General features: G+C 38.0%; 1 pseudogene; it reads right to left on the reverse strand.

Moving 5' to 3' along the window:
• Nucleotides 1-761: 761 nt before the first annotated feature.
• Nucleotides 762-1,656, reverse strand: LOC122441314 (annotated as a pseudogene).
• Between the last annotated feature and the right edge of the window lie 12,400 nt (nucleotides 1,657-14,056).

A 14,056-nucleotide genomic window follows, 5' to 3' on the forward strand; every position in this document is an offset into this window, starting at 1 on the left:
TTTCTCTTTCGAGGCAAAGAAGGAAAATCACTCCTCAAAACCCAGCAGATCTGACTGTGAGATCTTTAATCCTGTGCAATCTCCTCAGTCTCATTTTTTTTTTTTCTTTTTCTTTTTTTGCAGTGGAGCAAGAAATCAAAATCTAACCCAAGTTACAGAAAAACAAGACAGTGATGGCTATAAAGGGAGTGATCTGAAGCAGCAGTCTCTTTTACCTCCCACATCCAATATATGTGCTTCACAGAAGACAAAAATAACAGGTCCACAGAATACAACGGCTAGAATTACAAAAATCCGTTCATCCAAGGGTGGGTGAAGGCAGGAAAGACAAGTGAGAGGTTAAATGGTGCAGGGAGAAGAAGTCCTGAAATCAGTCCAGGTGTGGGGCTGGCAGATGCTAGAAAAGAGCTGCAGAAAAACTTGTGGTCCTTTCACTTTTCACTGGTGTTTAAAATCCATGCAGGAAGATTCTGCCTTACCTGCACCAGAGACAAAAATCCTCATTCTTCAGAAAGAAGCGAATGTGCACAGGGCCCTTGGCACAGTGGGTCCTGCCTTTCCTGGTTGGGGAGGTGAACAAGATGAAGAACTGCCATGGAGTCCTTCCGATCCCACCCATCTCCACTGGCTGGCAGATGACTCCAGGGACCAGCAGCAGCTTCAGTTTGCAGGAGATGGGTGAGGTGAGGGGGACTTCTCTGCAGAAGTGGAGCTACTGAGGGCAGACTGCAGGTAGACCATCTTATGGAGGACTCTGTTGCTTAAGAAAACCACCAAGGAGAAGAGGTGCAATTGGAAAAGATATGCTTTTCAGAGATCTTTGCTTCATGGGTGCTGATAATGAATAAAGGAAAGAGGATGGACCAGAGGCATCCATTGAGTGTGTAAGAGAACTTCATCGCTGTGAGAAAACCAAGGGCAAACTGAATCCAAAGTAGTAAAGCCAATTTCTGTTTGACAATCATTGGTGCATTTCGGTTCCTTTATTGAATCAATGATATTCAAAGCAGTGTAGTGAGTAGAGAAGAGACATATACAGGAGGTCACCCAGCTGACTAGCAAGATGGATGGGAAATAGACTCACAAACATCCTCTGGAGGAGGAAGAGAGCCTGCAGCACAAGGCTGAAGAGCATATCAGCTATTATTCAGCTGATGCTAGGGAATGGGTGAGGCATCCTCTCTGATACCTCAAATGTCAGCTCAGTTACGTCCTGAAACAAAATAGCATTCACAGCTTTGCTAAACACAAACAGGAGTAGCGCCCAAAGAACCTGAAATTTGATGTGAGGAAGAATTCCAACTGCAAACAAATGTCCCCATGTTCTGATAGGCCACCAGTAATTTGGGCCATTACTGACTGAAGCACAGGAACAAACACTTGATAAAACAAGAGGAGAGTGAACCAGAACAATGCCACTATTCCAAGTACAGCACTGAAAAATTCTACTGACAATACATGGTTCACACTCCTGCTTCCTTACTATACTCTGGACTCTCCTCTGAGCCAGGATCCTGCTTGTTCTTTTTCCACTGTTCCTCTCTCTCTTGCTGAATTCAAGCATCTAGCTTTGAGATGGTATTAATAGAAATTCCTCAGATGGAGTCTGATTCCCCTGGTAAGGCTCTGCAGAAAGTTTTTGACACTGTCAGCCATCTCTTCACCACCCAAACTATCAACTATACAAGGGAGATAGAAGTGTCTCCACATCTTTTATCACCAAGGACCTAGCAGGTTTGCTGCCATGGTTCCACTGGGCCAGACCCTTCTCCAGCCTTGCCTTTGGCCACCAAACTTCCATTAGACTCCTCAGCACCATTCCGCACTGATACTCTGGCTTCCGCTCAGGCCGTTGTCACTTCCACTCAGCATGTCCAGACCACATGAAGCCCCTAAAATTTTTAAAAGAGAAAAAAATTAAGCCAACTGTGGAGAAAAAAGGAATTAAAAATAATCCAAAAGAACACAAAAGACAAAAACTGATGCGACTGACAGAAAAACAACTCGCAGTTAGATAAATATGAATCAAGAGCCTCAATGCCTCCATTCAGGTATACTGTCTAAACACACCAATAAAAGATAAAGATTTTCAGATTGGAAAAAAAATCCACCTATATGTTATTTATAAGAAATCCACTTTAATTATAAAGATATATATGAGTGAAACTGAAATGATGGAAAAATACCAATCTAATTTTTTAAAAAGCTGGAATATTTATATTAATATGGGAAGAAACAGATTTTAACACAAAAAGTACTAGGTCCAGAAGATCGTTATTCAAGGATAAAGAAATTAATTTCCAATGAATATAAAATAACACTAAAAGTGAAAGCAACTAAGAAAAAAATTATCAAAATTGCAAAACTGAAAGAATGAAAAGCAAAATAGACAAATCCATCATGATATATGCAGTTACTTATTAGTGGATATAAGGAGCATTGAAAAGGACCCTCCCCTGTGGGCCTCTGTTCTCAGTAAGGATACAAAGAAGAATCTGAGGTCTCACCCATGGCAAAAACAAGGTTATTGATGAAACAACTGGAAAAACAGCTCAAGGGAGAGGTGGGCCAAGCCAAGAGAGGCACTGGACCCTGGTTTATTGAAGGAAGAATTATAAAGAACACCTCAGCAGAGAGGTGGACCAAGCGAAGAGTGGCTCTGGTGTCAGAATGATGAGGTATGTGGTTTTTTCAAGACAGAGCTTTGAGATGTTCATCCAGGTGGGCATGCACTGAGAGTTTTGATTGACAGTCTGCAATGCAGGAGATCCCAGTTTGATGCCTTGGTAGGGAGGATCCGCTGGAGAAGGGATAGGCTACCCACTCCAGTAATCATGGAATTCCCTTGTGGCTGAGTTGGTAAAGAATTCACCTGCAATGCGGGAGACCTGGGTTTAATGTCTGTGCTGGGAAGATCCCCAGGAGAAGGGAAAGGCTACCCACTCTAGTGAGTAGAGAATTCCATGGACTATACAATCCATGGGGTCGCAAAGAGTCGGACACGACTGAGTGACTTTCACTTTTTCTGCAAGTTACATAACCACAGCTCTATTGTGCATGTCTTTTCCATAATTCAATATGTTATAGTCAGATGTATGCATGTATAGAATATTTATGAACCTTTAATTGGCTCCCTGCTGTCTAAGGTCACCTGAGGACACAACTGTGCATCAAGGGTTCATATATGGAAGTTGGAGAAGCCCCTGTAGTTATTTGTATCCACTGTGCATCTAGGGCGCATGTGTCAGAGTTGGAACCATCTCTATGATTATTTTGTAGCATATCTGTGAGCTCTTCTGGGCCACACTGGGGCATGTCTGGGGTGGGGTTTAGAGATCAGCTTGAATCTTTGTTGGCTAGGCCACCCCTCCTTGCTCATACCCAACTTCCTGCTTAACATTATCTTTCAGTAATTAGTAGAATAACAGAAGAACTAGTACATAAAAAATGAGTGAGATTATATATATATATAAAAGCCCTGAACAACCCTAACAATATATCACTTAACATGTACAGAACACTCCACCCACAGCAGCCAAATATGCATTTTAAAATATGTTCACCTGGAACATTCACAAACAGAACATTTTTCTAAGGCATAAAACAAAGCTTAGCAAATTGAAAAAATTAAATTATATGAAGTGTTTTTCCCCAGATTAAAACAGATTAAACTAAATATTGATAACAGATAAATTTATGGGAAATCTCAAATATTAATATTTTAAGTTAAAACAGCACACTTCTAAATACACCATGGTTCAAAAATAAAATCACAAGAGAAATTAGAATATATTTTGAGTTGGTTGAAAATGAAGACAAAACATATCTTCATTTGGCAAAGTCATTATTATTGCAAAAGTTATAACATTTCAGGCTTATGTTTCAAAGACATGCAGGTCTCAATTCATTGATCTAAGGTCCCACATTAAGAAACTGGAAAAAGAGGAGCAAATTAAACTCAAGGCAAGAATAAGGAAGGGAATAGTAAATATAAGAGCAGAAACTAAAAGCACAATACAGAGTATTAATTAACCAAACCTGCTTCTTTGAAAAATAATTAATGAAATTGATAAAACTCTAACCACATTAACCAAGAAAAAAAAAAAGCACAGATCATAAATATTAAAAAATAAAATTGAGTCTATCACTACCATGAAAAGAGTAAACAGAATTAATGAATACTAAAAACAACTCTGTGTCTGTAAATTTGATAATTTGTATAAAATAGAAAATTCGCAAAAGACAGAGTATCATATTTCACATTAAAAATAGATACATAAGTACTATATATTAAAGAAATTGAGTTTACACTTAAATTCATGTCAGTAAATAAAAGTCATAGATTTGATGGAAAACTCTGCATAACCTTACAAAATATTTATAGAGGAAACAATACTTATTCTATAAAAACTATGAACACAGAAAAGAAGGGGACAATTTTCAACTGTCCTTAACAAGGTCAGAACTTCTCAGATAATCACACTAAAGACATTACAGGAAAATAAAAATAGACTAATATCTGTCATAAACACAGATATCTATATTTTAAATTATCAGAATTTCAAAGCAGACAATATCATGACCAAGTGTAATTTATCTAGGGAATTGAAAGTTCTTTTGTTTATTGTTATTTAAATTTAAATATTTCACTAAATTTGGGAACATTTTGCCTGATATTATTTAAATACAATATTTTATTGACCTATTGTCTCTCTTCTCAGGAATCGAATCAGAGTCTCCTGCATTGCAGGTGGATTCTTTACCAACTGAGCTATCAGGGAAATTTATCTTCTTCTAGGACTTACTATCAATCATAATATATATATACATATATATATGTATATATATACACACACATGTATACATGTATGCATATATATACATATATATAATATGTATGTATATGTGTAATATATGTTACTAACACAATTGACAGATATTTATATTGTCAGTCTTTTCATAATGCCTCATAAGGATCCCTGAACATTTTAATTTTTCAATTGTTTTTTAATCTGTTTGTTCAGGTAGGATAATTTGTGTTAATCTATCTTCAAGTTCACTAAGTCTCTCTTTACCATTATACTATACAGTATATCATTTTCATTATAGGGGACTGGAATGCAAAAGTAGGAAGTCAGGAAACACCTGAAGTAACAGGCAAATTTGGCCTTGGAGTACAGAATGAAGCAGGGAAAAGGCTAGTAGAGTTCTGCCAAGACAATGCACTGGTCATAGCAAACACCCTCTTGCAACAACACAGGAGAAGACTCTATACATGGAAATCACCAGATGGTCAACACTGAAATCAGATTGATTAAGTCCTTTGCAGCCAAAGATGGAGAAGCTCTATACAGTTAGCAAAAACAAGACTGGGAGCAGACTGTGATCATGAACTCCTTATTGGCAAATTCAGACTGAAATTGAAGAAAGTGGGGAAAACCACCAGACCCTTCAGGTATGACCTAAAACAAATCCCTTATGACTATACAGTGGAAGTAAAAAATAGGTTTAAGGGACTAGATCTGATAGACAGAGGGCCTGATGAACTATGGATGATGGTTCATGACATTGTACAGGAGACAAGGAGCAAGACCATCCCCAAGAAAAAGAAATGCAAAAAGGAAAAATGGCTGTCTGAGGAGGCCTTACAAATAGCTGTAAAAAGAAGAGAAGTGAAAAGCAAAGGAGAAAAAGAAAGATATACCCATTTGAATGCAGAGTTCCAAAGAATAGCAAGGAGAGATAAGAAAGCCTTTTTCAGTGATCAATGCAAAGAAATAGAGGGAAACAATGGAATGGGAAAGACTAGAGATCTCTTCCAGAAAATTAGAGATACCAAGGGAACATTTCTTGCAAACATGGGCTCAATAAAGGACAGAAATGGTATGGACCTAGCAGAAACAGAAGATATTAAGAAGAGGTGGCAAGAATACACAGAAGAACTGTACAAAAAAAATCTTCATGACTCAGATAATCACAATGGTGTGATCAGTCACACTCACCTAGAGCCAGACATCCTGGAATGTGAAGTCAAGTGGGCCTTAGGAAGCATCACTCCACAAAACTAGTGGAGGCAATGGAATTCCAGTTGAGCTACTTCAAATTCTAAAAGATGATGCTGTAAAAGTGCTGCACTCAATATGTCAGCAAAGTTGGAAAATTCAGCAGTTGCCACAGGAGTGAAAAAGTGTTTTCATTCCAATCCCAAAGAAAGGTAATCCCAAAGAATGCTCAAACTACCGCACAATTGCACTCATCTCACAGGCTAGTAAAGTAATGCTTAAAATTCTCCAAGCCAGGCTTCAGCAATATGTGAACCGTGAACTTCCAGATGTTCAATCTGGTTTTAGAAAAGGCAGAGGAACCAAAGATCAAATTGCCAACATCTGCTGGATCATTGAAAAAGCAAAAGATTTCCATAAAAACATCCATTCCTGCTTTATGGACTTTACCAAAGCCGTTGACTGTGTAGATCACAATAAACCATGGAAAATTCTGAAAGAGATGGGAATACCACACCACCTGGCCTGCCTCTTGAGAAACCTATATGCAGGTCAGGAAGCAACAGTTAGAACTGGAAATGAAACAAAAGACTGGTTCCAAATAGGAAAAGGAGTACGTCAAGGCTGTATATTGTCACCCTGCTTATTTAACTTATATGCAGGGTACATCATGAGAAACGCTGGGCTGGAGGAAGCACAAATTGGAACCAAGATTGCCGGGAGAAATATCAATAACGTCAGATATGCAGATGACACCACTCTTATGGCAGAAAGTGAAGAAGAACTAAAGAGCTTCTTGATGAAAGTGAAAGAGGAGAGTGAAAAAGTTGGCTTAAAGCTCAATATTCATAAAACTAAGATCGTGGCATCCGGTCCCATCACCTCATGGGAAATAGATGGGGAAAGAGTGGAAACAGTGTCAGACTTTATTTTGGGGGGCTCCAAAATCACTGCAGATGGTGATTGCAGCCATGAAATTAAAAGATGTTTGCTCTTTGGAAGGAAAGTTATGACCAACCTAGATAGCATTTAAAAAAGCAGAGACATTACTTTGCCAACAAAGGTCCATCTAGTCAAGGCTATGGTTTTTCCAGTAGTCATGTATGGATGTTGGATTTGGACTATAAAGAAAGCTGAGTGCAGATTAATTGATGCTTTTGAACTGTGGTGTTGGAGAAGACACTTGAGAATCCCTTGGACTGCAAGGAGATCCAACCCGTCCATCCTAAAGATTAGTCCTGGGTGTTCATTGGAGGAACTGATGTTGAAGCTGAAACTCCAATACTTTGGCCACTGATGGGAAGACCTGCCTCATTTGAAAAGATCCTGATGCTGGGAAAGATTGAGGGCACGAGGAGAAGGGGACAATGGAGGATGAGATTGTTGGATAGCATCACCGACACAATGGACATGGGTTTGGGTGGACTCCGAGAGTTGGTGATGGACAGGGAGGCCTGGCGTGCTGCAGTTCATGGGGTCACAAAGAGTCGGACATGACTGAGTGACTGAACTGAACTGTTACAGTATATCCAGTGCATATTTTCACCTCAGATATTGTATGCTAGCTCTAACAGTTAAATATGATTATATGTTATATAATTGGTTTACCAGCTGAGATATTCTTTTATTTATTACAATATTCTCAAGTGTATTACTCTAAAGCTTTGAACATATTTTGTGGAAATCTTTAGGATCAACATCATCTTGTGGGAAAGCACCTTTGATCTGGAATTTCTAGCCGTGATAACCTCTTCCTTGCACTCTTCTAAAAGCACATTCTTTGACTTCTACAGTTTTATGTTCAATGATAATGAATGATGTATGAAGGGTATCTCAACAATAATATGTTGTGAACAGGTATATATTATATATGTGTACTATTCTCAAAGTTTATACTAACTGGAGCTTGAGGCATTGTTTTACCTGTTCTCATATAGTTTTCAAGCATCATGAGATCAAGAAAGTTCCCAAGATTCTGTGAACAAAATTTTAAGATTAATCTAGCATGCCTAGAAAGCTGTGGCTAGTAAAGGGACACTGGTAGTTTTAACACAATCTATATCACCATTTGCAGATAATCCTTCACTCTTCTGAGTAAAACTGATGCCTGTCTGGTTCCCTAAAATTAGTTTCAATGGAAATGCCCTTCTTCCCATTTCTTATTCATAATGTCAGCTACTTTTATAACAGCTGCATTTGGAATATATTCATCTTGTCATAAAAAGCAAATCTACCATCGATTGCTGAATGTAAGACAGCAAGGGGGTTTGATGGTATTCATAGACCATATCACACTTCTTTTGAGATGTCTTTGCCATCAGAAAATAATGTGAATAGTTTGAAAAGGTTCACTGACAAACTTGTAGCTTGTTACTGAAATGTAGTTTATCTCTGCACTCATATTGATTTTCATAAAGAGCTGAAATTTGAAATATACTTAATATTTGAATTTTGTACCTCTGTAAAAGCTATAAATATGTTACTCAAAAACTTTAAAAGTATTAACTGGCATTCTGAAAAGGTGTTATCATAAATTGTAAGTATGGTTTTGAAAACAGTTCAGGAGAATTATATTTAAATATGCTTTTTCTAAGTGTACTATTTTTACAGTGAGAATAATTAATAAAGATAATATGAAATAAAGTTTCAGTTTTTAACTTACTTAAAAGGCAGTTTTCAGTTCATCAAAGTAATAGACAAGGAGTAAGTTTATAGAATTGATGTCTTAGATGTATTTCCACAAATATGATGATAATTATAAACAAAGTAATCTTTTTTAAAAAACCTTGCTTATTTTACCCATCAGGTAAATGGCTAAAAGAGGATAATATATAAAAATTTAAATAAAAGTAAAATATTGATATATTTATGGTGGCAAATATGGAAGTCCTTTAAAATAATATGTGGCTTTTCTGTGGATTATCTTTTCCTATGAACATTCTATGGTGTGAAGAGCTTGCATTGAAGAGGAAAACTTAAAATTTTACATAACCTCCTGTTCATTCTGCCTCTGTAATTCAGCTTGCTCCTTACAAAGTCTGGATCATGTAGATCACGTAGTTTCAGAAAGTGGAGACTTACAATACTAGGAACTGGAGCTTGTCTCACTCACCTTTGTCCTGCTCTTTGCAATTGCCCAGCCCCTGCAAACCTGTTTAATCATGCTTGTCCCTGTAAAGGTCAGGCAGCCCCCTCCCTGTCTTGACTGCTGTTCCCGCACCCTCGAACCCCTTAGTTTAAACCAGCCTATTAGCAGCTGGTGTTGCCCACTATAGTCGGTCTATAAAAACTCTGTACCTGATTGTTCAGGGTTCAGAGCTTGGAGTGTTAACTCCTTTGGGCCCGCCAGCGTAATATACCTGAGTTCTCCAACTCTTCAGGTGCGGTTCTTGGTTTCTCGATTACTGATTTCTGCAGCAGTATTTTATAGGGTTTTTTTCTACACATAGTATAGCATAAATTTATTTTAATAAAATATCTTTTTATATATAGTTCAAAATATTAACAGATCTCCCATCCTGGGTTCCAATCATCTATTGTGCATTTCTTAAAACATAAAAAATTGCAAAGCAACATAAAATAATTAAGGTAGACTTAGAAGAAATAAGAATTGTTATTTTGTTTCACAAATCAAAACAAATCTCTTTACTTTTTGGAGTCTTTAGAAGCATCAGTGTATTATGTCAAATGGGAAAAATTTTAGAGGGATTTTAAAGAAAGGGGTCATATTTGATACATTAGAACATTTGTAACAGCAAATGGCTAGTAAATATCCAAGAAAATCATCAAGAAAAATAAGTCCAAAATTTGACTGTGGAACAAATAAGGCTGTTTGCCTTGCTAAGTCGCTTCAGTCGTGTCCGACTCTGTGCGACCCCATAGACGGCAGCCCACTAGGCTCCCCCATCCCTGGTATTCTCCAGGCAAGAACACTGGAGTGGGATACCATTGCCTTCTCTAATAAGGCTGTTTACTACTATAAAACTCTTTAGTTGTTACTTAGAGCTTAGCTAGATTGACTCTTAGCTACCTTTCTTCACTGTTACAAGTCTGAAACTTCAGGTGACTTTTCTAATTCTTTTATGAGATTACTGTTAATTTTATAAGCTTTTCAAGTTTTAGTCTCAATTTCTTATATTTTCTGATTCCCAAAACAGTATGATAAACATAATCTAAAAGGCACAAAATCATTAAACCTTAAGCTTCCTGAACTCTGCATGTCAAAGTGGTGTTTACTATCACTAGAAGATATTTCAGTGCTTTTGTAATCTATTTTAAACCACATGGATATCACCAGATGGTCAATACTGAAATCAGATTGATTGCATTCTTTATAGCCAAAGATGGAGAAGCTCTGTACATTCAGAAAAAGCAAGACCTGAAGCTGACGGTGGCTCAGATCATCAGCTCTTCATTGGATAATTCATGCTTAAAATGAAACTGGTAGGGAAAAACACTAGGCTGTTCAGGTATGAACTAAATCAAATCCCTTATGATTATACAGAAGAGGTGACACATAGATTCAAGGGGTTAGATCTGGTACAGACCTGAAGAACTATGGACAGATGTTTGTAATATTATCCAGGAGGTGGTGATCAAAATCCCAAGGCAAAAGAAATGCCAGAAGGAGAAACGGTTGTCTGAGGAGGCCTTACAAATAGCTGAGAAAAGAAGAGAAGAGAAAAACAAAGGAGAAAGGGAAAGATATACTCAATTGAATGCAGAATTCTGGAGAGATAAGAAAGCCTTAAGTGAGCAATGTAAAGAAATAGAGGAAAACAATAGAATAGTGTATTGCCGATCCTGTTTTTGACCCCAGCTGTTTTGCTGTATCTCACTGTCCACACTATTTGTTGAATCCAGGGTAGGCAAGGTGCAAGCTAAGAGGCCTGAAGAAGACCTAACTCCAGGAGCGTTAGGAACTGCAGACACATCTATTCTCCTCTGGCTGGCAACAGCTGGAGCAGCAGACATAACAAAACACAACATAACTACACAACCTCTCTCCTGGATGACACAGTAGCCACAGCAATATTTCCTCCTGGCTGACAAAATAGCTGTAGCAGCATTCACACTATATTCTCTCCTCTCATGGCTGACCCAACAGACACAGCCGTGACACAGCGGTAATTCCCCTCACTTTATCGGTGAAGTTCATACATATGGACAGCACAAAGTAACTCGTGACCAAGCGAGTACCTCGTGACACACATGTGCAGTGCTATAAATGACCTCAGCTGTTACATGATCATTATTTATAAAACATGTGGCAACAGAGCCTGAACATGCCATCTTGGCTAATTTACTCTCTCCCCATGAATAGGAAAGATGAGAGGTATATTCGAGAAAATTGGAGATACCAAGGGAACATTGCATGCCGAGATAGGCACAATAAATGAAAGAAATGGCAAGGACATAACAGAAGAAGAAGAGATTAAGAAAATGTGGCAAGAGTATACAAAAGAAGTATAAAAAATTTATTAAAGACCCAGATAACCATGATGGTATGGTCACTCGCCTGGAGCCAAATATCTTGGAGCATAAAGTAAAATGGGCCTTAGGAAGTATTACTATGAATGAGTGGAGGTGATGGAATGCCAGCTAAGCTATTTAAAATCCTAAAAATGATGCCATATATATGCTGCACTCAATATACCAGCAAATTTCCAAAACTCAGCAGTGGCCACAGAACTGGAAAGGGTCAATTTTCATTTCAATCCCAAAGAAAGGGAATGCCAAATAGTGTTAAAACTACCATAGAGCTGTGCTCACTTCACATGCTAGCAAGATAATACTGAAAGTCCTTCAAGCTAGGCTTCAGCATTACACAAACTGAGAACTTCCAGGAGAGAAAGCTGAATTTAGGAAAGGCAGAGGAGCCACAGATCAAATTTCCAACATCTGTTGCATCACAGAAAAAGCAAGAAAATTCCAGAAAAATATTTACTTCTGCTTCACTGACTATGCCAAAGCTTTGACTGTGTGGGTAACAACAAACTGTGGAATATTCTGAAAGAGATGGAGAGGTCTGATCCCCTTACCTGCCTCTGGAGAAACTTGTACATGGGGCAAGAAGCAGCAGTTAGAACTGTACATGGAACAACTGACTCATTCAAAATTGGGGAAGGAGTATGTCAAGGCTGTGTATTGTCACCCTGCTTATTTAACTTCTATGCAGAGTACATCATGAGAAATGCCAGACTGGATGACTCACAAGCTAGAATCAAGATTACTAGTAGAAATACCAAAAACCTCAGATATGCAGAAAATACCACTCTAATGGCAGAAAGCGAAGAGGAACTAAAGAGTCTCTTGATGAGAGTGAAAGAAGAGAGCTAAAAAGTTGGCTCAAACTGAACATTTAAAAACTAAATCATGGCATCTGATCCTATCAATTCATGGCAAATAGATGTAGAAAAAGTGGAAACAGTAACAGATTTTATTTTCTTGGGCTTCAAAATCACTGCAAACAGTGACTGCAGCTACAGAATTAAAAGACATTTACTCTCTGGAAGAAAATTTATGACAAATCTAGACAGCATAGTAAAAAGTAGAGACATCACTTTGCTGACAAAGGTACATATAATTAAAGCTATGGTTTTTCCAGTAGTCATCTAAGGATGTGAGAGTTGGACCATAAAGAAGGCTGAGGACCGAAGAGTTGAGGCTTTCAAATTGTAAGAAAACTGCTGAAGAAAACTCTTGAGAGTCCCTTGGACATCTAGGAGAGCAAACTAGTGAATCCTAAATGAAATCAACCCTGAATATTCACTGGAAGGACTACTTCTGAAACTGAAGCTCCAATAATTTGTCCACCTGATGCAAAGAGCCAACTCATAGGAAAAGACTCTCATGCTGAGAAAGACTGAGGGCAGGAGGAAAAGGGGGTGACAGAAGATGAGATGGTTGGATGGTATCACCAACTCAAGGGATATGAGTTTGAGTAAATTCTGGGAGATATTGAAGGACAGAGAATGGTTGCGTGCTACAGTCAATGAGGTTGCAAAGAGTCGGACATGACTTAGCAACTGAACAACAACACAATCCATTTTAACTTAGATCATAATAAGGAAGTGACTCTTTGCAAATATCTCTTTTATTAACCCATTTGACTCTGTCTTAGCCATCACCACCATAATATGAGATACCATACACTCTATATTTATTTAATGAAATAGCAATCTAAACTGTCTCCATCTATCTACACAAATATTTTCACAATCTTTGGGTCATCACTTCTTTGACAAAAAGTTATTTTTGAACAACTTCTCAATATATGTGTTTTGATTGATTATTTTTAAAAGTATCAATCAGTTCAGTTGCTCAGTTGAGTCCAACTCTTTGCAACCCCATGGACTGCAGCACTCTAGGCTTCCCTCTCCATCACCAACTCCTGGAGCTTGCTCAAACTCATGTCCATCAGGTCAGTGATGCTATCCAACCATTTCATCTTCTGTTGTCCCCTTCTCCTGCCTTCAATCTTTCCCAGCACCAGGACTTTTCTAACGAGTCAGTTCTTTGCATCAGGTGACCAAAGTATTGGAGTTTCAGCTTCAGCATTAATTCTTCCAAAGAATATTCAGTTTAAAAGGATAAGATTGTTTAAATAGATTTTTTTTTCTTTCCTTCTAATATACAGCTTCATACCTCTCTTTGTAGGTTACTGCTACACAGAGGACTCCGCTGTTAGCTGAATATATTTTAGAAATAGTCATGTTGTTTACTTAGTTAAAATTTGTTAACACAATCCTTTCTGAGAGTAAATACTTGAGTCCTTAACTATAAAGCCCTGCATTATTTGATCTGGTCCAAACTCTTCAGCATTCTCTTTTATCATTCTCTGTTGCTCAGTGCATTCTACTAGTGGCTCGGGTTCACTTTCTTGGCCTGCTCATGTTGTCATCCAGCACAAGGGCTTCATTCATTTTACATGACGAAATCACATTATTTTGCAGACTGTAGAATGGATTGAGAAGAAGCTTTAGTGGAGACCAGGAGACTGTTTAGGGGATGTTATCATAATGGTAGAGAGAAATGCTTCTGCCTTGAGCTGT

Source organism: Cervus canadensis, chromosome 5, assembly GCF_019320065.1.
Source record: "Cervus canadensis isolate Bull #8, Minnesota chromosome 5, ASM1932006v1, whole genome shotgun sequence".
NCBI lineage: Eukaryota > Metazoa > Chordata > Mammalia > Artiodactyla > Cervidae > Cervus > Cervus canadensis.